Consider the following 25,696-nt stretch of genomic DNA (forward strand, 5'->3'; position numbering starts at 1 on the left):
AGAGAAATTCCTGAATGATGAAGGGAGAAGCCTGGAAATTGCTATGGGGAACAAGGAATATTCCAGATTCCTCACCTTGACCCAGTGAGAAGGAATGAAAGTGCAATTAATTGCTGAAGAGTGACCAACATGTAATCATTAAAAAGGAGTCACATTTCAGTAAGACCCAGAAGACTGAAGGAAAAGTTAAAAAAAAAACAAACCAAAAAAAAACCATTTAAGATAAGGCAAGTTTGTTGTCTAAGGATGATAATTCTAAGAGGCAGAAGTGAAGAATAAGTGCATTTCACCCATGAGAGACAATCTCTCCAAAAATATGGAGATGGGAGCTAAGATGTCATATGCAAGGAACAGTGGGTAGACAAGTTTGATTGGAATTATGCAATGATATATAATAATCTTGGAAAAGTAAACAGAAGGGCTTCAAATGCCAAATGCAGGAAACTGTTTTATTCCAAAGGCAAGAGAGAGATCCAGGTGACTTTTAATCGGGGAAGTGATATTATTGGAGATGTGGAACCATCACTTTGGCAGCTGTGTGAAAAAGGAACTAGAGAGAGAAGAGCCTGGAATCAGGGTGACCAATTAGGAGGTGACTTCAATAGTCTAGATCACAGAGCCTGAACTAGCATGATTGTAATGAAAATGGAGAAAAAAAAATTAGATGAGAGAAAGTTGTGGATTGTAATCAACAAGACATATCAATGGATTAGAATATGCTTGTTGTAAGAGAGTAAGAATTTATTGACTTTAAGGCTATAAATAGGAGTGATTGAAAGAAGGGTGGTGCTTTCCACAGAAATAAAGAGATTAGGAAGAGGGGAGAGGGCTTGAGGATAAAGATAATGAGTTCTGTTTACAACATGTGAGTTTGAGATACCCATGAGGCATCCTCTAAGAAGTGTCCAATAGTCAGTTGGTGATGAAGATCTAGAGAAGAGGGCTAGACAAATAGTAGCTCCCCATAATATTTTTATTTATAGTTCATTGTTTTTGGAAATAAGTGAGGTAAGATATGGGCTTCTATATCAACCTAATCCTAATCAGAAAAAAGAACTATCTATTAAATTGTAATGTAGAAGGCAATACTACAATTTATAAACTTTGCAAAGACCACAGCAACTCATATATAGCATAATTTATTTTTTTAATCTTTTTTAATTTTTTATCTTTTCTTTTTTTATTATAGCTTTTTATTGACAAAACATATGCATGGGTAATTTTTCAACATTGACCCTTGCAAAAACTTCTGTTCCAACTTTTCCCCTCCTTCCCTCCACCCCTCCCCTAGATGGCAGGCAGTCCCATACATGTTAAACATGTTAAAGTATATGTTAAATACAACATATGTATACATAGTTATACAGTTATCTTGTTGCACAAGAAAAATTAGATTTAGAAAGAAGGTAAAAATAACCTGGGAAGAAAAACAAAAATGTAAGCAAACAACAACAGAAAGAGTGCAAATGCTATGTTGTGGTTCACACTCATTTGCCAGTGTTCTTTCTCTAGGTGTAACTGGTTCTGTTCATCACTGGTCAATTGGAACTGATTTGGATCCTCTCGTTGCTGATAATAGCCACTTCCATCAGAACTGATCCTCATATAGTATTGTTGTTGAAGTATATAATGATCTCCTCTGCTAATTTCACTTAGCATCAGTTCCTGTAATTCTCTCCAAGCCTCTCGGTATTCATCTTGTTAGTCATTTCTTAGAGAACAATAATATTCCATAACATTCATATAATACAGTTTACTCAGTCATTCTCCAATTGGTGGGCATACCTTCAATTTCCAGTTTCTAGCCACTTAAAAAGGGCTGCCACAAACATTTTTGCATATACAAGTTCCTTTCCCTTCTTTAATATCTCTTTGGGATATACGCCCAGTAGTAAGTAACACCGCACATTTTGATAACTTTTTGAGCATAGTTCCAAATTGCTCTCCAGAATGGTTGGATCCATTCACAACTCCACCAACAATGCATCAGTGTCCCAGTTTTCCCACATCCCCTCCAACATTCATCATTATCTTCTCCTGTCATCTTAGCCAATCTGACAGGCATGTGTTGGTATCTCAGAGTTGTCTTAATTCACATTTTTCTGATCAATATACCTTTTCATATGAGTAGATAGTTTCAATTTCATCATCTGAAAATTGTCTGTTCATATCCTTTGACCATTTATCAATTGGAGAATGGCTTGATTTCTTATAAATTAGAGTCAATTCTCTATATATTTTGGAGATGAGGCCTTTATCAGAACCTTTAACTGTAAAAATATTTTCCCAGTTTATTGCTTCCCTTCTAATCTTATCTGCATTAGTTTTGTTTGTATGCTTTTTAACTTAATATAATCAAAAATTTCTATTTTGTATCAATAATGATCTCTAGTTCTTCTTTAGTCACAAATTCCTTCCTTCTCCATAGTTCTGAGAGGTAAACTATCCTATATTCTTCCAATTTATTTATAATCACATTCTTTATGCCTAAATAATGAACCCATTTTGATCTTATCTTGGTGTATGTATAGTGTTGTGTGGATCAATGCCTAGTTTCTGCCATATTAATTTCCAATTTTTCCAGCAGTTTTTGTCAATAATGAATTCTTATCCCAAAAGTTGCAGTCTTTGGATTTGTCAAACACTAGATTGCTATAGTTATCGGCTATTTTGTCCTGTAAATCTAATCTATTCCATCGATCAACTAGTCTATTTCTTAGCCAATACCAAATGGGTTTGGTAACTGTTGCTTTATAATATAGTTTTAGATCAGGTACAGGTCGGCCATTTTTATTTGATTTTTTTTTTTTCATTAGTTCCCTTGAAATTCTTGACCTTTTGTTCTTCCAGATGAATTTTGTTGTTATTTTTTATAGGTCATTAAAATAGTTTCTTAGGAGTCTTATTGGTATAGCATTAAATAAATAGATTAGTTTAGGTAGTCATCTTTATTATATTTTGTCATCTTTATTATATTTGCTCAACCTATCCAAGAGCACTTAATATTTTTTCCAATTGTTTAGATCTGACTTTATTTGTGTGGAAAGTGTTTTTTGTAGTTTTGCTCATATAGTTCCTGACTTTCCTTTGGCAGATAGATTCCTAAATATTTTATACTCTCAACAATTATTTTAGATGGAATTTCTCTTTCTATCTTAATGTTAGATGTATAGCATAATTAAGAATTTATAAGTGCATTTCATTTTAACTATTGGCTTGCAACTGTAGAGCTCTATGGAAAAAAATTTCCATTTTAAGAGTCCTCTACTAAAATGACATATCTGAACCAAAGAACAAATATTATGTAAGAATATTGCTTCCACATTTATACAATTCATTTAGGATATGATGACTAAATAGCTACTTTGTGGCCATGATAAATGCAATCTAGTTGATATAAAAGAAGGAGCACTGTTTTTGGAGTTGGAGGTCTTAGATTTGATTCATGCTTTGCCCCTTACAAACTTTATAAAATTGAACTAGTAACTTCATTTTTCTGAGACCCAGTCTCCTCATCTATAAAATAAAGGTGTTTATGTTACAAATTTCAATGAAAATGTCCAGATTTCTCCTCTAAATTTTCAATCTTAAAATTGATTATTGTGATAATGCAATAATTTTTCATTTATTAGATATTGGGGGAACTAGGTGTCCTACATAAATGAATTTTCCATGTAACTAAAGCTTATCCCTTTAAGCAAAAGACTTCTAAATTTTTTAAACTATTTTTGATAGATAGCTTTTAAAATTATATTACACACTTCTCATTTCCTTAAGCAGAATATAACTAACTTAATACAGCCTTTTCTTGATGATTCAGAGCCATTATTAGGAACATGAATGTTTGTGCTGTGCTGTAATACAGTAATACCCTTAGGGGCTGTTACAGAGTTTGGGCCTGTTCATCCTAGATTAAGTGGCTCTGCACTGCTGTTTTTTATATATTAGTTTTTTTCCCCCCTCTCTTTGATGTTAACTATCACTTCTTTGTGACATCTTCTGATGACATAATTTGTTGTGAATTTATCTTTAATTCCCTTCAAAAAACAACTATCTAGATTAGGACCTAAGAATAGTTCTTTTTTAAGAGAAAAATGTGCATGGACTTTGTGATGGTAATTTGCTGATCAATGAGGTGACTTCTTTTTCTCATCTCCCCACTTGTTTAAGCCCCACACTCAAATCATTCTATTTATTTTATATTTACTTACATCTGTTCGTGTTGTTTCCCTCCATATAATACAAGTTATTTAACAAGAAAGATTTTCTTATTTATTGTATCCTCATTCCTAACACAGAACAATGACTAATATATGCTAAGTGCTTAGTAAGTAAATTCTTGTTGGTTGATTCAAGTTTCTAATACAATCTCCAACACAAATGACAAGTATTGAAAACCAGTCTGCACTCTGATGCAGAGGGAATAAAGGTATTTACTACCTGTGTGATTCTTGCCAAAATTTAGAAACAAGACTATGAGCTCTATAGGGAAAAGGGGGAATGAGAGAGTAGTAATTAACTGAAGAAAGAAGTAAAGGTACTTCGATTTGTCATCTTGTTTAGGCCTTGTTGAGCTAATCATGCTTATACTATTCCCTTCCTGTCTGTATAAAACCTGCAGCTTCTGTCCTAGTTTATCACTTAGTAAAGAGGCCCAATAACATTCTCAATTGTGGAAAGCCAGGAAGAGATGGACGTGGGTAACCATAAGTATCAAGGAGGGCAGAATTCTAGCTAGGGATATATTGAATGCTCCATATTTTGGAAAGGAATAATTGTTCAAGTTCCTAGTATGAGTATGATTGAAACATTGGTATGCAACACATAGAACAATGATGTAAAGTTATTAAAAGAAAAAAAATGTTATGATAGGTGTGGTAACTTCAGAAATACAGACAAATTGAGTTTTAATATTTTAACAAAATTTAACAAATATACCCCTAATTAATTTATTAATAGTCCTAATTCCAATCTCCAAAGATAAAATGTCTTCATGGGACTATAGGGAACTAGTTTCCATTCTAAGCACCCCAATTTATTTGCATATCTCAGCAAAAATAAAATAAAATAAAAATCTTGAAAACATGAATTACCAGGTTTAGGAGTTGCTGAATCCCTCTTTTTTTTGACCTACTGTTTTCTGGAGATTGTGGTATAATTTTTGCTCAAAATAGATCTTGATAATGATTTTGATTTCTCTGAACAAGTGACAAAATTGCCCTATAATACTACAGAGGCTATTTTAAAACTTAATGCCTGTTAGAAATTTAAACCCAAAACCATTGTCCCCATGCATAACAAAGATATCCTAGAGCTAAAGAAAGAATATTATGTTTAAAAAACATATCATTAAAATTTTTTTTTAATTAATAAGTTTTTCTCCATCCTCTCACCTTCCCACCAGGGAGAATAACAAAATAACAACAATTAAAAAAAAAAAAAGAAAAACAAAACTCTTGTAATGTATAAGCACATTCAAGAAAAATAAATTCTTATATTAGTTACATCCTAAAATATGTTTCATCTTACATTTTACATTTTATATTTACATTTCATTTACAAGAGGATCCATTCCCTCTTTTTTCTATAGGTAGGTAATATACTTCATCTTTAGTGCTCTGGAATCATGTTGGTAACTGTATGGACCAGATGTCTTTCAAAGATTTTTATTTTTTTATTTCAATTGGATCTCCTGATTCTTTTTGTTTTACTCTTTGCATCAGTTCACAAAATCTTCCCAGATTCCTCAGAAATCATCCTCTTCACAATCTTGTGGAAAAATGGTATTCTATTACATTCATATACCCTAATTTGTTTAGTCATTTCCCATTTGACAAGCAATCCCATTATTCCCCAAATTATTGGATTTTGAAAGAAAGGTCCTGGGTTTGACTTCTGCACTTAGCATTACTGTGTATACCGTCTGTGTAACCATGGGCAAATGACTTAATTCTTGGAGGCTCCAGCTTCCTCATCTGTAATATTAAAGCTAGATAAACTTTGCCATTCCTTCCATTTTAAAGCACGTTGTTTCTGTTATCCCCTCATTGTCAGAGCTACAACTCATCATGTAGACATTGGTATAAATATTGAGATCTCCCACATTGCCTTGGGTCTCACTGCCACCATCAGGGATGTGCTTCTGATACATGTATCTAATTTGCCTCCTTGCTTGCAAACTGTTTCCCTCACTTTGAAATTAAACTTCAGTTTGATTCCTAAACTCTCCTCTCTGGTCTGCTCTCTTCTACTCCAGTCATTCACAGGTCAGAGGCCCATTCCGTTCAGTTGATATTATGTCATGTTGTTTTATTTTATGCCAAACTTCATTGATTAGATTAGGTGAAAATGGAAAGGCTTTCAGGTATCCTACTGTTCTGTTTACCTGTTTGAATAGTCTAAGTCATTATTTCAACAAGGACTAGATCCTGTCTCAATATACCAAAGGAGAACCCAGAAAGAGTTGTTACTTCTTGTTTCCACTTACAATTGTAAGTTTTCCTATGAGAAACATAGTTAAAATAAGATTTTTTTTCCTTCTTCCTTCATCTTCTTTCTTTTTCTTTCTTCTTCTTCTTCCTCTTCCTCCTTCTTTTTGCATATTCTTGGAAAGGAATTTAGTATGTAGATACCAACTCTTTTTCCTCCCCTCCATCTCTATAATCCAGATTTTTTTTTTCCTTTTTGATCAGAGGCATAGGGGAAAAGCCTATGAGAATCGGAAAGTTTCTGTTCTTTACCCTGGATGAGTAGCTATGGCTTTTTCAGGCTGGTTTCTCCATACACCATGGAACTTACCTTGAAGTAGCAAGTGATAGAGATGAGGGAATAGTTCTGTCTCCACATCCAATTTGGATCCCCTGAAGTTTTCTGCACAGAAATCCAGTATACAAATAATGGTGATTTCTGGGAAGTAGACCTTGAAAAATGGATCAAGATAAGAACCAATTTGTCTCAATGACTTCTGGCTCAGAAACTTCTACATTTTGGGCTTCAGTTTCCTTTCTTAGAGAAAGAGGTATATGACCTCTTAGAGATCCTTGAGGTATAACCTATGATCCTGTGAACCATAAAGGAGTATCAACCAGGAATCCCTGAACTTTATTGCCAGAACTAATGGAAGCCAAAGAATACTAAGTATTTTTCTTCCTCAGAACTGTTGGAAGTAAAGAAATGATTATCCTAATACATAGGAAAATTAAATGGGACTCTTGTTATAAAAGTTAACATTTAATGTATTTTCTAAATTCTATTTGAGTCATTTCATTCTAAAGTTGACATTGCCTAGCCTCAACAGCCATCAATCAAGGAAGCGGTACCCACCTTTGGACCAATTATTACCACAAAAACTGAAAAGCCAACCTATCTAAAGCAATCTGGCAGCCTGAGGGATATTCAAGGGGTGGAATGTGCTAGGCAGGTTGAATCACTTTCAGAGCCACAGACATAGTTTAAGGAAACAACTCTTGTGGGTATGTGACTTCACTATAAGCTCCTAGATATTGTGTTGCAGTTCCCAGTTCTCTTCACCAAAGTCTTTGTCATTGACAAATGGTTCAATATCAGAAATAGATACTGTTTTATCAATGCAAATGAAAATTCAAGAAGATTCTCAGGCATCTTCTTAAAGGTGGTATAGGACAGGACTTCTTAAACTTTTTCCATTTTGTAATCCTTTTTCTCTGGAGAAAATTTTATATGACTCCAGGTTTTTAGGTATATAAAATAGATAAATCAAACATATACCGATAATAATCATAAAAACTAATTTGACACTTTTTACTATTTATTAAAAAGCAATTTTACACACTAATGATATGTATGTGCTTGTTTATTTTTACATAAAGAATTAAATCTTGGTGGAATATTTGATAACTTTTATTGTTGCTAAAATTTTCCTGACTTCCACATTCATATGGTAGGGAAACTGGGAGTTTAAGAAACTTTGGCTTAGGGGATAAAGTCAAGAAGACCTTAGTTCCATTTCTACTTCAGACACTAACTACCAACTAGTTACTTCTCTCATATCTGTTTCCTCATCTGTAAAATGGGGATAATAATACACCTACCTCATAAGATTATTGTGACGATAGAATGAGATAGGTGTAAAGCAATTTGTAAAACAAAGTGCTATATAAATGCTAGCTATTATCACTATTTACTCTGCTGGTTCACCTCAGTGCTTTCTTTCTTTTTAAAATCTGATTTTCAGCTCAAGCTTTAATATTATCTTTCCATTATAGAATGTGAGCCGTAGGAGTGGAATCTGCTTTTCTATTTGTAGTCAATAGATTCAAAGGAGTGCTTTGCACCTAGTAATAAGCACAAGGCTTTTCATTCATTCATTAGTTCATTGACCAATTAATTATTGTATTCTAAACTTTCTTGGTTCTAAAGCTGGCGCAGCTGTTATTCTCTTACCTGATGTGTGGATATGCAAGTACGCTGGGGCTAAAATCAGATTTTTATTAAAAATCAAGAGCCGTAAAGGATGTCAGAGGCCATCTAGTCCAACCTTCTAATTCTATATGAAAAGAAGAAACTGCGACCCAGATAAATTGTAATTGTTCTTAGGTTGGGTTTGAACCAAGGAGCTTCCTAAACCTATATTAAGATAGTGCTCCCTCTTCTGAGCTTTCTGTTGCATTCCTGTCTCCTAATACAGTCTTTTTTTTTTTTTTTTCCGTAATACAATAAAGTAGTTAAATAAAAAGCAGTCCTAGCTTACTTAGGTGAGTTTTTGAGTTTTAAATAGTTTCGAAATGTTTTGAACACAGGGGTATAAATTTGAGGAAAAGTGATGACTAGGGATGTTTTTAAGTGTTCTGAGCAAACCGAAGAAGGTAAAAAACTAGCTCTCAATGAAAGGAAAAGCAGCCGCTCTGAAGTAAGGGCATTCTAGAGCTTATTCAATCAGACAGACTTTCGGTCACTTAAGTACTTTTGTATTTAGAAAGTGGGGGTGGAGGGGGAGAAAGGCACGGAAATAGCGGACATATTGGCTGAAGTGACAGGTTTGCAGCCAGAGGCCACGGGTTCAAAGCCCGAGTCTGCCATTCGCTACCTGTGCGATCTCCAGAAAGTCTCATCTTCCTCCTCTGTAACCCGAGAGAACGGGCTAGACTAGATGACTTCTAGGGTCTGCTCCGGCTCTAAATCTAGAGCCCTCACATTCGTTTTTATAAACCTTCCAGCTCTATATCCGGGATCCTAAATACTGAAGCACCCCAACCACCAGCCACACGCCTCAGGTTTGCACGGCTCCAGAAGCAACTCTATTAAAAAATGGAAAAGAAATATATTGCGATTGTGCTACTGTAGGTATTTGATGATATGAGGGCACAGAGAAGGCACTTTGAACGTTATCAATGTCATTTAGTTTTTTTCTCTACGAATTCCAGAATTAGAAACACAAGAAGTACCGCATGTTAGCAAAATACCTGCTTTCAGAGCCGTACCCGGAGATAATTTCTTTGGCCTGAAATTCCAGAGACTAATTTCCACCCCTCCCCCGGAGTCACCTGCTCAGGGAAACCCCAGCCAGAAAGCAGGGTCACGCCAGGTCAAATCATCTACGTCTCTTGTTTACTCCGCCCGCCCGGAGCTGGCTGGTGGGGGGGAGGGCCACGCCAGCCCCAGGGACCGCCGCGCCCGGGAGCGCTGCGCCTCGTGAGTGGCTGAGGTGGCGGCCGGGCCGGCTCCCCTGAGGGATACTACGGGGCGGAGACCACCCCGGGAGTGAGCGCGCCCGCTGCGAAGCCAGCTTGTTCAGCAGTCTGTGCGGGCCGCCGGGCTCCCGGCCGCGGCCTCCTCTTGAAACCCCTCCAAGGGTGCATATGAGTCCACAAAATGCAGGCTAAGCGCCGCGAGGAGCCCTGGTGTCCTCCGCCTATCTCTCGACCGGGGAGGACGCCAAAAACTCCGACTAGGTCGCCTGGGATTCCCCCGCCCTGCAGCCCCATCCTCCCGTTCTGCGGTTTCATCTCACTCCTTTAATTTTTAGTTTAGGTCTTCCCCCCTCCCCCCCGTAGGGTGGCCACAATATCTGGGGTAGGTGGAGGTGGGGTACGGAGCGGGGGGAACAAGAAAAGTGACCAGTGGAGAAAGGGGTTTGCTTTTTTTTTTTTTTTTTCTAAGGTTGGTATTAAATAAATGCTTAGTGTTGAGTTGGCTGCCCCACCAATAGGGAAATAACCTTGTCTCTTTGACATCTTCCCTAAACCTGCTTGCATGCATAGTATAGAAAATAGCTCGAGTTCCTGGGGATGTTTACCCTATTAGAATGCTGGGGAACACGGTGCACAAGGGTGACAGCGTTGAGTGCAAAGAAAGTTTATTTATATGTGTGTGTATACACACACACCGTACATACTAAACTCGTACCTACATATATGGCACACTTCTCGACTGGGGACAAGGGAACTGCAAGATAACGTAAACAGAACTTGCAGTATTGTTTTATTTTTCCTACTGGATAATTGAACGAGTAAGCATGAGGGCAAAGGAAGTGCAAGGAGGGAAGAGAAAGGATTCCGAGGTGGAAGGAGAAAAAGGCAGAGAGAGACAAGAGATCACATGCTTATAATGGAGAGGGAGGAAAGATGGATCTCACCCTGGGACGCGCTGGGGGATCCGATGACGTCGCTGGCCGAGCTTTCTCCTCTCTCTCTCTCTCTCTCTCTCTCTCTCTCTCTCTCTCTCTCTCTCTCTCTCTCTCTCTCTCTCTCTCTCTCAGCCGCGCTCCCTCTCTCCCTCTCTTACTTCTCCTTGTAACTTCTGTTCTGGGAAGTGGTGCCTGGAATAACCCTGTCTGACTACAGATCAGAAAGGCTGCTGCTTCCTCATCCAGAAAACTGCGGCTCTGGCCTCTTCTCCCTCTCAAGCCCAGCTTCACCTTATGTCTGTCGCACTGTGTACAGTATAAGAAAATAAATAAAGGAAAGAGGAGCCTTGGCTGTCGGGATCTCTTCCCTCCCTCCCTCTGTCCTTAAGGAAATGCTACCAGACACCCCCCAACCCGCACAAGCTTAGCAAGGAGCAACCTCAGCAGCAGAAACAACAAGGGCACCAGGGGGTTTTTCCTCCTCCTCTTCCTCCTCCTCCTCCTTCTCTTCCTCCTCCACCGTGACTTTCCAGGTGAGCAGCAGCTGCTGCTACGAGGAACCCCCTTCCTCGCTTCCCTGTCAAGGTATCCCCTCCTCCTGTCCCTGTCACTCGGAGCCGGCCAGGAGCTGACAGTCGCCGGAGGGGCTTGCGGAAGAGAGGCGGGGAGGCGGGCGGGCGGGAGGTGTGGGAGTGGAGAGGAAAGGGGGACGCCGGGGGAGTGCTGTCTTTCTTAAGAAGAGGAGGGTCTTTAAAAAAAAAAAAAAAATTCTTTCCTGACTGTGGCACAAGTATTTGCCAAGTTGTGTATTGGACGTTGAAGCTACTGGCCGCACTGGAGCAACTTACAAGGTCTTTTCCTCTCTTTCCAAAATCCACATACTTTGGGTTGTTGGGTGCTGCCTCGGGGTACATTGAGGGTGTATCCGTCATTTGGGGAAGAAACGGTGACTATAGGCTAGCCATCTGATGGGTAAGTCACCTCAGAGATGTGTTTTTCTATTTTATCTCTACTGTTAGATAGAATCTTTTACTTTATGCTAGAAATATTCTCTACCACCCCCCTCCTATCTCTGGGGATTCTTGCTGAGGTTTCTTTGGGGTGAGGGAGGGAGTGAGAGAGAGAGAGAGAGAGAGAGAGAGAGAGAGAGAGAGAGAGAGAGAGAGAGAGAGAGAGAGAGAGAGAGAGAGAGAGACTAAGGGGAGGGGGAACCTAGGGGGAAGGTCTCTGGCGCGTTAGGAAATGTGGGGAATACCCTGGCTGTAAATCTATGCAGATTAGGGGGAGGCTGGTTTGCGTAATGTCCTCACGAAAGGGGGGGGAGCTCGGGAGAGGTGGAGGGAGGAATGTGCATGGTTACTAATGAGAGACATGCACAGCGCACACACGGCTACTGCTGCTGCTGCTGCTGCCTGTCCCTGTTGCAAGGTAGCAGTTGAGATTGGGGGTATGGGGTGGGAAGGGAGACTGAGGAGGATGAGGTCCTCTTCGGGGTGTGATGGAGAGACAGAAAAAGGTGTTGGTGTTGTAGTGTTTGTTTTTGTCTTATCTTTTTTTCTTTTTTTTTGAGGGGGGTATTGGAATTTCAGTGGCTTCTTTCTCCTCCCTAGGAAGGAAAGAATGAAGGGAGGAAGGGAGGAAGGGAAGAAGGAAGGGAAGAAGGAAGGGAGGAAGGGAAGAAGGAAGGAAGGAAGAAAAGAAGGAAGGAAGGAAGGAAGAGGGCTGACTTGATGAAAGGTTCAGGCAGAGCATTTTCCCTTTCCCTGTGTACTGGCTGCAGTGTTGGTTTGGTATGGGGGTGGGGAGGGGATAAACGGGGGCGCGTGGAGAAGGATGGGGGTGGTTTGCATGTGTGTTTATGTGTGTGTTTCTGACCGGGGAGAGGAAGACATGTGTGTTTGTGCTGTGCACTGTGGGGATCTGTGTCTGCGCCTTTATGTCTGTTCCCTGAAGTGGGTGGAACGTTGGCCCGTTCCGGGAATGTTCCATGACGTGTTGCAGCCACAGGAAGGGGGTTAACGAGGGGCTCTCGGCCGCCGCGGCAGCTTCAGCTGCTGCTTATCAAAGCAGATGTTGCTGCTGCTGCTGCCGCTGCCGCTGCCACTGCCACTGCCGCCGCCGCCGCGGCTGTCCGCCGCTGCTTCGGCTGCTTGCTGCTAGGCTCCCTTTCCTCCTCCCCCAGTTCCTCCTTGTATGTTTGGTGTAGGTGGGGGCAAAATACAGAAAAACATTGTTTCCTCGGCTTGGCTATGTTTGTACTGTTTATAGTGTTTAATGGAGGAAGAATCCAGATCTGCTTTTAAACCTCAGCTGTTATCGCAGATATCTGTAATTTATATGAATCTGTCTGTCTGTCTCTCTGTCTTCTCTTCCTCGATCAGTCTCTGTCTCAGTCTCTCTTGCGCTCTCTTATATAACACGTATTGAGTGAAACAGATGACATGAGAAAATGCTGTCCCAACAGACCTAGACTGAATTATATGGAGGGAGAAAAGGTCAGAAGCTGTCAGTTGGTGTTCTCCTTCAAGGACTTAGCCCCCTGAGAAGGAGGAGGGGGGGAAGAGTTTTCTTCAAGTGGTTCCCGACGCTATGCCTGGACTTGAAAGCAGCTTAACCAGAGGGACTGCAGAAGCCTGCCCTCTCCCTAATGGGCGGGCTTTGGGACGTAGAGCTTGAGGAAAATAGGGCTGGAGAATAGGGAATAGTCTCAAGTCTCTCATCCTTTTAACACTGGGGCTGCCGAATAGAGATAGGGTCCCTGATGCAGACACTTTCCCGAGGAGGGAAACAGGTAGAGGAATCCGTAGTACAGATTGATGAAGAGCACAAGGAAGCTCCTGAAATCAGTTTCATTTAGACACTTTAGGACACCTGTAATGCCTCATGATGCACACAGACATCTATGTGTGCACAACTGACAGGGCAAAAACCTTATCTATCTTTAGGCCTAAGACAGACATAAAGGGCTTTTTTTTTTTTTTTTTTAATAACACCTTTATTGTAAGGGACATTTGAACAGATTTTCCCTTCCTCTTCTGTCATAAAAATAATTCCGTTTTACTTTTAAATGTTATTATTTTTTTTTAAGTGGGGAAAGTATAGACTTCCAATAATTCACTGGATAATTCTTCCTTAATCCCCTTCCCCCAACATACTGAAGAACAATGGTCAGGGATTATTGATTTTTGTCCTCAGTACAGTTGCTTCATTGTACTGTATAATCAAGCACAGAAATTACTTGAAATATTAATAAGATCCATATTAATTGCATTTTTACTGATCCAGTCTCCCAGAAAAAGGAGATTTAACTTTATTAGAAACATTTTCTTCTGTACTATTTAGTTTCTTTTCTCTTAGAAAACCAAACCCTTTTGAATATTTAATGTTTGTTTATATTCCTCTAATAAAAGTTATAATTTTTTCACCTGATATAATGGTGTAACAACATTATTTTAACCAAGTAGAGGCCAAAATATATTTGTCTTGGGGAATATTTAGGATGTAAATAAAATGGCTTATCAAAAATATATATAAAACCATATTGCCTTTTGATTGTTATCTGCCAAAAATCATGTAGTGTAGTGTTACTATGGAGAGTATTAATCCTGATACTAGAGCATCAGGTAGAAAAATGAATTCATCTTTTTATAGTGGAAAAGATAAGAATGCACAGAATATGCATTCTCATCAACTTAATCTAACAAGGTTTTTACAAGTGTCATAATCTTTTTTGACCACTAGGTTAGAAATGTGCAGTATATTTGTGATATGCAGTAAAAATCAATGTTACAATGCTGAATCTTCTGAGTAGGTATACCAGTCAATAGTTTCCTTGTCCTTGAATTTAGGTCAGCCATTTAACATTGAAAATTGAAAAGTTGTTTGTTATATTTCTGTTAAGGTACTTGTTTAGATTTTAAATTGCTGACCTAATTTGATACTATTTTTATAGTGATATTCCTTTTATGGTAAGGATTTTGATTTGAATTGAAGATGATTGTGCAAATAATAGGATTAATAGGATTGAAACATTTAAAACCTCACTAATTTTGATTTATTAGGCTCTCCTGGAGATGTGTGATGTAATACCATGTAAAGTAGGGACAGTATTTTGCATATATTTGTTAAATTTGAAATGTAAAAGTAGATTTACTATAAATTATCAATTAACCAAGTCATATTGCATAGTTACAATGAAAGATTAACCTGAAGAGTTTTTTCATTGATCAGACTTTCTTTATATGAGATTTGTTTGCAAACCTCCTTGTTACTAGGAAAACAAAACAGAGAGTTACATGTATACAGGTATTCCTTATGGAATAATGGTACATGTGTCTGCTTGAGAACTTGGCACTCTTTCACTGTTCACAAATAGACAGGCATACTGAGCAGTTTCTACTTAAAAAAAAAATGACTTCAAACATAACCTTACCTGACACAGAGTTAAAATAAATTCAGTTTGAACCTTTGACGATGGTTACCAACTAAGATTAATCTTTTCAAGTATGAGCTCTTATATAAAGCCTGAAAATACACTTATCTTACCAAACTGCTTTTCAAAATTGAAATAAAAACATATTTGGTAGGACTTTATATGACCTTCAGTTCAACAGAAATTAATGTGAATTTTTTTCCTGTATCTGTCTTTTACTCCCCTTAAGTTATAATCAATGACAAGAGGATTTTAAATTCATGCTATGTGGCAAAAGTCTTCAAGACTTCAACAAAAATAATGTAAAAAAAAAGAAAAAAAATACCTGGAAGAATGGTGGCAAGTCTTTGAGAAGTAAAATTTTGTGATAAAGTATTATTATGATTCTTGTAGTTGTAACTGTGAGAAATGAAAACTGATGAGAGTCAACCATTAAGCACTGCTGAAAAAATAATCAGCAAAGACATTTTAAGTTTTAGTATAATAAGAAATTTGTTAAATATTATTTGTATATTTTGGTGCTTATTTAGTGTCAACAGAGCATCATAAGCTTAACTTTAGTTCCCTGTGTAGAGAAAGGTTATGAATTCGAAATCATTATTTGACAACTACAACTCCTGGGTCTTGAATCTATAACTTGAAATATCAAGTTGCTTAAAGTTCTGACAAATTTTTAGAAGGCTGCAAATTTGATGTCAATAATAAAGCAGCAGAGGAAGGCTTGAGTTTGATCCAATGGACTTCAGTATTCTTGAATAATTTCATACCATGTAATACAGAAAGTACATATTTTATTTTGTTGTTTATTAGGCAAAACACGCCATTTGTCTTTTCTTAGCAAAAATACTGGAATGATTGACCATTTCCTTCTCCATCTCATTTGACAGATAAGGAAACTGAGGCAAACATGGCTTGCCCAGGATCACACAGCTAGTAAGTGTCTGAGGCTAGAATTAAACTCACAAAGAAGATGTCTCCCCAACTCCAGGCCTGTTGCTTTCTTCACTGTGCCACCTAGCTACCCCAAACTTAAATTATCAGAAACTAAATTGAAGGATATAAACCAGTCACCATTTTAATAGTAAGAGCTATGAATGGGCTTTGAATGGAATTGAACAGAATATTATAGCTGAAGGGGAAAAGTGAAACATAAAATTCAAGGTGTGGTTATTTTAAGGAGGTCAAATATGATTCTGACAGGGATCCAAATACCTGATCAGGCTTGTCACATTCTATGATTTAAATGATTGTTTTTCTCAAGGTTTATAGCAATGCTAACAGGAAATGGAATGTGTAAATATTTATATTTATAGATGTTAAATAATTCTTAATTATTTGCAGTATATCTTTCCCTATTATCATGTCATAAATCACAAGGGTTGAATATATGAGAGAAAGTTCTGTGGAATGAACATGGGAGTCAATGAGACCAGAATTCAAATCTTACTTCAGATGCTTTCTGGCTGTGTGAACTTAGACTATTCATTTATGTTCCCTAAGTAACGATTTCCTTATTCATCAAATGAAGATTATGATTTTTGCACTCTCTACCACCCTCACTGAGTGAAAAAGATACTTTTGTGAAACTCAAAGTGCTTTAGAAATAGATACTAGAAATACCTATGATTTTATGCTCTCCAGGGGAAGAACAGTTTGATCTTAATGAACCTTTCAGTCTTTACCTTTTCTGAGATTAGATATCTGTCAGTCTTGAGCAAATCTATCATAAATATCTTGTATAATCTAGGATTTTATTCATGGGTGATTTGAGTTGAGAACTAATAAAGCTAATAATTTGGTATGCATTCTACCTGGGAGGCTCTTAAAAATATACTTTATCTGATCCAGTTCAGTTAAAATGTGGCAACTGTGTCTAACAGTGCAAACTAAAAGTGAGAGTGGGCAATTACTTACTGAATCATTAAATTATAATCTTCTTGAAAGCAAGAACTATGTCTCATTCTGTTTTTGCATGTCCATCACCAACCACAATATGTGGTTGAATTGAATGGAACCAGTAAACTCAACCACCAAGGATTTAGTTGTAGTGTGACAGCAGATTTAAAGAAGAGACGGTCAGAGTTAGACATAACTATCAGTAGGTTCCAAGGTCCATGACCATCAGGGTAGGTTTCAAAAACTATCTTCTTGATGAAAAGTAGTCAAATTGAATGAGTTTAGTGAGTGTGTGTATATGGGAGGGGTGTAGTTGATTGGGGAGAGTGTCAGATGGAGTTGTTTTGGGAAGGGCAGGTAGTCATGGGCAACAGGGAAGTTTGTTGAACTGGAAGGGTGATCCATCACTTCTGGGTCACAAAAGGAGCTTGTTTTAGGATCAAGAAGCACTTGGTCCCAACATCTTTGATCTGTAGTATATCCCAGGACAGATGGTGTACTCACTTTGGCTTAATTATGGCACTGGAGAGGAAGTATTGTGGGAGGGCTTTGGAGGTGGAAGAGTCTAAGTTACTCTATATTTAGTCTGCAGCTTGCCAGTGCCATCACCATAGCTCGAGCTCTGCAGCTCTGGGCTCTGAGATCTCTGAGAGCACTGACATAGAGTGGCTAGAAGAATAGCATTGTTTGCAGGCCAAATTTGAAAGAAATGACAAATAAAAAAATAAAATTTTGGTCTTTGTTTAGGTTGGTTATGTACATAAAGTATATAACAACCATCATTTAGATGTATCATGCCAGTAAAAATGGTCAATAATAGATTCTTTGTGTTGCCCAAGATCTCTGTGAACATAAAAACAATCCAATTTTCTACATATACTTTTGCCTTCATAATGCAAAATGACTAGATTTTAGAAGCTATCTTTTCTCTTTGCATTTTCATGACACTTCTCTCCTCTGGTTCTTCTATTCTCATTCCTTTGTATGATCTCTCTCCCTTTTCCCTCCCTTCTCTTTTCTCTTTACCTTTTTTTTCTTTATCTTACTACTCCTTATACATGCATGATATTTCATTTCTTATCTCTGTGCTTTTGCTGACCCTGGCAGGTACTCTCTTCCTCCATACCCCTACTTTCTAGAATTTCTAATTATTTTCTTCAAGTCTCCCCTTAATCTTCTATATGAACCTTTCCTGATTCCTTTTTCTTAGATGCTAGTGTTTTCCATTTAAAAATTACCTCATATAGATTTCTTAAGTACTTATATATGTTTATGTTGTCTTATTCAGTCTAGATTATAAATTCCTTAAGGTCAAGAATTGTTTCACTTTTATCTCTAGTCCACAGTCTCTGGCATATAGAAAGCACTCAAATGTTTATTGATTTATTGATTGGTTTTCATTTTTCATACAATTATGGTTTCTTTGACACAGCTATAGAATAGTAGGGTATGATATCAGGAAAAGGGAAGAAATAACTTCCCCAGTAAAAAATTATTATATATTATATAAATGTAAGCATTAAAAATTGAGAAAAGTTTAATTTTGTTTTAATTCATTTCATCATATTTTCATTCATTCAACATTTATTAATCTTTTGCTGAGTATACTCTTCCATCTAAGGCACATGGGAATTCTTTCACTTATGTGGGTAAACAAACTTAATTGTTTTTAAAAAATAAAATTTTAAAAAGAATGGCAAAATTCTGTAGTAAACAGTTAAAATGTGAAGCCAAATTCAGCATTCAGTGTTAATGATTGATTCTTAATGTGTAGCATCATTTAAAAACAAGGATTAAAAACTTTAATATCCAGGAAACTTCCTACTCCAGAAAATATACACAAAAATTGGCTCAAATTGATTGACAAGTAACTAAATGTAATTTCTGGGATAGAAATAGATTTCACTACTTGCTATCAAGTTGTGAAAAAGTTTAAGGGATAGAAATATAGTTATTGAAAGTATCGCAAATTACAACCTTTTTGTCACTACTTTATACAAATCACGATTACATTAAATAATTGGTCTAGTGTAGAACTATTTGAAGTAAGAATGCTTTATTTGGTAATAATTTACCTGGTGGCAAATTTTATTTTTTTCTGAAAAGGAAAATAGCAAATTCAGTGAAGCTATCATTATTTACGTTGTCAAAGATTCACTTTGTTTTCAAAAAAAAGCTCAACAAAAATGTTGCACTTTTGAGCCAGGCAGAGGTAAAGGAAGACACATCTCCGATTTTTCCACAATTGTTTTTAGACAGCTGTTTAAAGTCTAAGTACAAATAACATAACTTAAGATGCAAAGGTAATTCTCATGAATTCTCAGAAAAAGTTTCTTTTAAAATAATGGATGTCATCTTTTGAAAGATGTATAGTTAGGAAATATGAAAGATTAATTTTAGCTGATAAATAGGAGCTAATAGATTAAAATTAGTTTCTGTATCCTTCATTGATCTGAAACATATAACATTTTTAGTTCTTATATTGTATGCTTTTGATATGAATCTAATCTTGCAATTATGGAGCAGGTGATTTGTATTCTGCAATTATGATATCTCACAGAAGAGTTGAACATTTTTATTAGTTCATTGTCAGCTTTGTAAATTTATTTAAAAAGACTACAATTGCCATATTTATTTAACAAAAATTATTTCTAAAATACATTTTTAATTGAATTTTGTAATTTTTTTTTTTACTTTAATTCATGACCACAGGAGACCAAGTAGAGGTGTTCAATCAACATGGAAAGATGAGGGGTTCACATCTGAGGAGGTATTGCAATTATATTTTGAGGGAAGAAGAGACAGATATAAGAGCCTAGAGATAGTGGAAATGTCAAGATTTGAATAAAAATATTACAGGGATTTGTGACATTTGAAATGATTTTAAATTTTTTTTTAATTATAGTATCACATAGTAGAGCTATTAATTTTTTTCATACAAAAGATGCACAGTTTCAGATGTTTTTCTACACCTCAAAGTCAGTTTAATTTTATGGTTGATTCCATCATTGTGGATGATCAGTTTAGAAAATGGTCCAATATATATACTTAATGACTTCAAATTATAAAGGTTGGGTGTCTATACTGGTCACCTGAAGTGCCAAACTAATTTCTGTCTCTTACTGTGTTGACAGAATCATAAATACCACCTATAATATGGCTTATTTTCTTTCTAGGCTTTTAATGTTTTATCATTATGCATTAGATCTTACTTGACAATCTATTCACTATGCTACTCCCCATTTTTCTCCAGTGATAGGAAATTTAGTTTCAGAATAAATGCCTATCAATTCAAATAGTGAAATGAATCTTTAAGACAACTACTAATGAAAATTACTGAATTGTACATTTCCTCCCCTCTATCAGTAGAAAATCATAGTCCAATTCTCTAGAAATTTTCAATCTAAATGGCATAAATATATGCTTACATATATATGTACATACACACATATACACATGCATATATTTACATTTCACAATGTTTGAAAAGATGATGAGGTGAGGGAAGCAGTAGTTCCTAGCCCTCCTTGTCACAGTCAAATACAGGTCAAAGTTTTTCCACTCAAGTATCACTTACAATACTCAGTCTACAAGATAGTCTAGAGGAAATGACTAATTTCAGTCATTGTCCTCATACATAAAGTCATAGTCCACAATTGAAGCAGGAGGGCCCTGCCTTTTGGCTTTGGTAGACTGTGACAGGCAGGGAAGGAGTGGTGAAAGGAAGCTCAGCTCATCACAACCCTGATAAGCTGGTTTCTTTGTAGCAAGCTTAGGGAGGATTGTCTTTATGCTATAGTCTTATTAAATGACCAAAAGATGTAGACTTAGAAGGGACCTTAAAGATCTTGTCCAATTGGTGTGTGTGTGTGTGTGTGTGTTTGAGAGAGAGAGAGAGACAGAGAGAGAGAGAAACACAGAGAGAGACAGAGAGAGACAGAGAGAGACAAAGAGGCAGACATAGAAACACAGAGGAAGAAAAGGCAAGACATGATTTTTTGGGCAAGAAATCCTGAATGGAGAAAGTAGTGTTGTATTTGCAGCCCACTGCTCTCACATAATAAGTGGCATTGGTGAAAGACGTGGAATGGGCTTGGATGGCATCCATGCTCCAGATATATCTCTCCCCTTTCACTCTTCCAGAGAACTATCCCTTATAACAAAGAACAAGAAACATAAAGAAAAATTAAAACAACTAACAAGCAATCAGCAAAATTAACCAACACATCGAGCATTATGTCATTATTTGCAATATTATCCACATCTGGAGTCCCCAACCTTTCCAAAAAGGGTGGCAGGTTCACTCTCATTTCTCTTTTTAGGAATGAAACATACATTTTGAAAATGGTTATTCCATCTTGCATTTTTTATTTCTTCATCTGAAAGATGGAGTTTTGTTTATAACACCCTTCAGGGATATTACAATGATTTATCAATGAAAATTGAAGACCCCTTATTTTCCATGTCAAGTAACACCATGAACTAAGTATGATTTGTTTTCCTGAAAAGTTCAATATAAAACAATACACTTGTGAAAAGCATTAGCAGTGTTCTTTCAAAATAATTCACTGCTATCAATATACTTTATTAAAGCATATAGTATTGTTTTCAGAAAAAATGTTTAGCAAATATAAATCTTGAAGCTACATTTCATGAATATGAAGTCTGCATGCATCAACACTGCCCATCTATAATCAAAATATTATGAGAATCACACCTACTTTTTGGTATGGAAATGGATTGATTTTATCCCAAGTTTTTATCATTGTATTCTTAAAATTTTTTCTTTAAAAAAAGTCCTCTGTCTTTGTAATAGATATGCTGTGCAATTGCTTAATGAAGAAATATTAATTAAATTTTTTTGAATTTACATTGATTATTGATTTGGGGTCTATTTTTGATAAAAGTTTAATAGTACTTAATCAGATAAGGACAGCAGATAACCACAACAGATATTAATATTAGATCTGAAAAACTTTTTATGGTCAGAGCAAATAAGCTAAAGAGCTTGATGAAATTAGCTTGCTGGCTTTTTTTTTTTTTTTTCCTGTGCAATTTTCTTAGCTGATGAGAAGGGAAGGGAGCAATTATGAAGAATGATTACAAAACATGCTGAAGTTAGCAAAGTTGGTGTTATTGATTGCTAGCATTTTTTGTTTTATATTTATATCCTCAGGGATAAATTTGCAGGATAGGGCGTTACATATAAGTGGTGATTAATAAATGCTTGTTGGTTGGAATTTTCTGTGTAATTAGCAATTGGGAATATATTACTTAGCCACTGAAGTTACCCTCTGAGATTTTATTCAAGGATTCTTAAAGCTATGCTAGGAATTCACATTATTATATAAGGTGTCTTCACAGTAACCCTAGGGGCATATGCCATTATCATCCCTACTTTATAGAGTAGAGCCTTAGGCTTCAAGAAGTCCTGCCCTGATATCATCAAAAAAGTCAGTAAATATCCAAGGCAAAGTTTGAACGTAGACATTTCTAACTTCTGCTGCATCACTTTATATGTTCTGCCATCTAACATTCTTTTTTTTTTTTTTTTTTATTTACTTTATTAAAAATTAGAAAAAACCCCAAAGATATGAAATAAAATAAAACAAAATAACGAGAACATTGCCATGTGCCTAGCAGAACATCAGGGGATTCAAAATATATTACAATAAATTACCAATTCAAGAAGTGTATGTATTAGTAGAAGAAATTATATTCATGAATGTCTATTTTTTTACTTCTTTTTAAATTATTCTTTTGTTCTTTGCTGTGCATCTTAATGACTTTTTTCTTTTTTACCCCTTTCACCCCCCACCCCCAAGCAAGTTATAGTTAAGAAAAGATATATTTATGTATACATATGTAAATATGTACATATGTATACATACACACATATACATACCTATCTTTCCTATCCCTGTTGATTCTGCTTTAATTCTACTTCTTAACTTGCCTTGCTATTATTTAATCTCCTTCTACTCAAAGATCCCTCACTCTTTGCTTTCCCATCTACTCATTCCTTACCCTTATTTCTTTTTAGATTTTGGTTGTTGCTATATGTAGTGTTGCTTATTTAACCCATTTCCGATGTGAGTAGTTCTTCAGGTCTTCCTCCCTCCTCTAATACCACTGTGTCTATTCTTCTTCTGAATCTAATTTATATAACATAATTTCTTTTTTTACCTTAACTCTGCCCCAATCTTTCTTTTGATGTACTCTATTATTCATGTCAGTATTAAGCATATAGTATATATTTCTCATTCAAAATAAAAACAAAACATAAACAATTTATTCATGTTGAGTTCCTTGAAATTGATCTTTGATATTGGCTCTTATGTATTAAATTTTCTATTAAGTTTAGATTTGGTTGACAGAAAGTTCTGAAAATCTGCAAGTTCATTCAATGTCCATTTTTTCTGATTTAATATTATATATAATTTTGCTGGATATGATATTCTTAGCAGCAGGTCTAGTTCTTTGATTGTCAGTAGATAAGCTTCCAGGACCTATGGTCATTTATTGTAACTGCTACATAATTTTGATTCCTGTACAATTCTAATTGTAGCTCCAATGTATTTAAATTGTTTTTTTCTTGTTTCTTACAAAATTTTCTCTTTGATGCATGGGGCGGGAGTGGGTGGAAGGGGTGGGTTTAGAAATTTGGCAATAATATTCCTATGTGTTTTCCACAAAGGATCTCATTATTATCAGTGGATTTTTTTTCTATTTCTACTTTCCCCTCATGTTCTATCACTCCAGGACAACTTTTTTGGATTATTTCTTGCATTATTGTGTCAAGGTTCTTTTTCTGATCACAATTTTTGGGCAGTCTAATTATTCATATTTTTTCTTCTTGATCTATTCTCCAAATCTGTCATTTTTCTCCTAAGATATTTCATATTCTGTTCTATTTTTTCATTTTTTAGAATCTGTTTTGTTATTTCTTGGTCTCTCATAACTTCGCTGACTTCATCTTGCCTGATTCTAATTTTCAAAGAGTTATTTTCATCTTTGAAATTCTATCTCCTTTTCTAGTTGTTTAGATTTGTTTTCCTCATTCCCTCCCTAAGCTTGCTACAAAGAAACCAGCTTATCAGGGTTGTGATTCCCTCTTAGACTTTTTTTATTTATTGATTTAAAAAAATTTTTTTCTTAATATCTCTTATTTATTTGATTTTTAAATTCTTTTTTGAGTTCTATAAATTCTCTCTGGGCAGGGAGCCATTTCATGTTACTCTTTGGGGTAGAAGCTTTTTTTTTTTTTTTTTAAAGGTATTAGTATAGCACTTCTAATCCTGAATGGTGCCTCTAGCTTCACTTGAGCTCTCCCCTCTGACCTGGAACCCTAAACCAAGAGCTCCTCCTCCATGCCAGCAGCCAGCAGATTCTCTGCCCTCTGCTTCTTCATTCATTGTGTGCTGGTTCCTTCTTGTCCAGAGTCTCATACCTGCAGCACAGGACCTGGGGTTTCTAATCAGCCCAGGCTCACTATGACTCAGATTCTGACTCCACACAGGTCAAGAAGGTGAAAGTTTCTGTAGTTCCTTTCTGAGGCTCCAGCCACACCCAGGTAGCCCCAGGTTCTCCACTTGATGTTTCTGAGAGCTAGCCCTGGGGTGTTTGCACTTCACTGGAGTTATTCCCCAGCCCTGAGTTTACTTCAGATCTTCTTGGGTTGTATCTGGAGGATCCCTGTTTTGCCCTAAATCTTCTTGGTTTTTTACTACTCTCTCCCCATAATCTTCACTGCTAACATTCTATAACACAAATTCTGGCAGGTCCTGGATTATGAATATAGACCTGCCAAAATATTGTATTCCTGTCATCCAAGGACCAATTTAGCTAAATTTAAAAATATTCAGCTGGTTGACCAGAGGTCAATGAACTTTTCTGACCAAAGGTCATCTACTAAGTTATATACCTTCTCAGTTTAGACACTATATTGGTAAAACCTGTATCTTTGAATACTGAAGTAAGTAACATGCCATCTTAGAGCCAAACTTTTTTGCAATTGTAAGCCATATAGCCAAATATGTAGCAATAAAAAAATAAATAAATACTTGGTCTATTTGCAAATGACAGTTAAGATAGTTTCAAAGTATCTGATTTAACATATGTTGTTTAACTTGTTCATTTATAGGATGCATTCATTCATACATACATATATACATAACAGAAAGGATATGCAGGGCAATATTATTAATTGTTCTGTTATAACATGGAAACTTTACAATTTCAATAACCTTTGGAAACTGTTGTTTTCTTTTGCTCTTTTAAAAATATTATATTTATTTCCAAATGTGTCTTCCTCCTACCCTCTACTTAATGAGGTTTCCCTTTTAACAGATTTTTTTTAAAGAGAAAAAAAAACTAATTAAAACAAGTCAATACATTAGTTGCCTATTATTTTATATATATTATTCTCTAACCATAGTCCTTCTTATCTCTCCTTCTCACCCTCCATCCCAATCTTCTTCCTGAAACAAAAGGAATAAACTGCCTGCAAAATCATGGTTCATTATATTTGATAGTAGCATTGACTAAAAAAAACCAGGATGTGTAAGAGTCCTTTTGGTATAATAGAACTAGATCTGGAGTTAAGGGATTGAGGTTCTAATTCAGGGTCTACTATTTACTGTGTGACCTCGGGCAAATCACTTAAGTGTCCTTTAGCCTCAATTTATTCACCATAAAATAAGAGATTTAGGGTAAATAACTTTGAAGGCTCTTCCTAGTCCTGATATATGAACCTTTGAACTTTG

General features: G+C 36.3%; 1 protein-coding gene across 8 annotated transcripts in view; it reads left to right on the forward strand.

Annotated features, from left to right (window-relative positions):
• Positions 1 to 10,711: 10,711 nt before the first annotated feature.
• HIVEP2 (HIVEP zinc finger 2) overlaps positions 10,712 to 25,696 on the forward strand; it is a 265,730-nt gene continuing 250,745 nt past the window's right edge. For 4 of the 8 annotated variants that reach the window (XM_074309662.1, XM_074309668.1, XM_074309660.1 and 1 more), the window contains exon 1: positions 11,307 to 11,575. The gene's annotated coding sequence lies outside the window, so the exon portion shown is untranslated. Of the gene's footprint in view, positions 11,189 to 11,306; positions 11,576 to 11,929; positions 12,032 to 25,696 lie in introns of those variants that run through there. The other 4 variants (XM_074309664.1, XM_074309663.1, XM_074309666.1 and 1 more) reach the window with 4 other exon arrangements.

Source organism: Sminthopsis crassicaudata, chromosome 4 (genome assembly GCF_048593235.1).
Source record: "Sminthopsis crassicaudata isolate SCR6 chromosome 4, ASM4859323v1, whole genome shotgun sequence".
Taxonomy (NCBI): domain Eukaryota; kingdom Metazoa; phylum Chordata; class Mammalia; order Dasyuromorphia; family Dasyuridae; genus Sminthopsis; species Sminthopsis crassicaudata.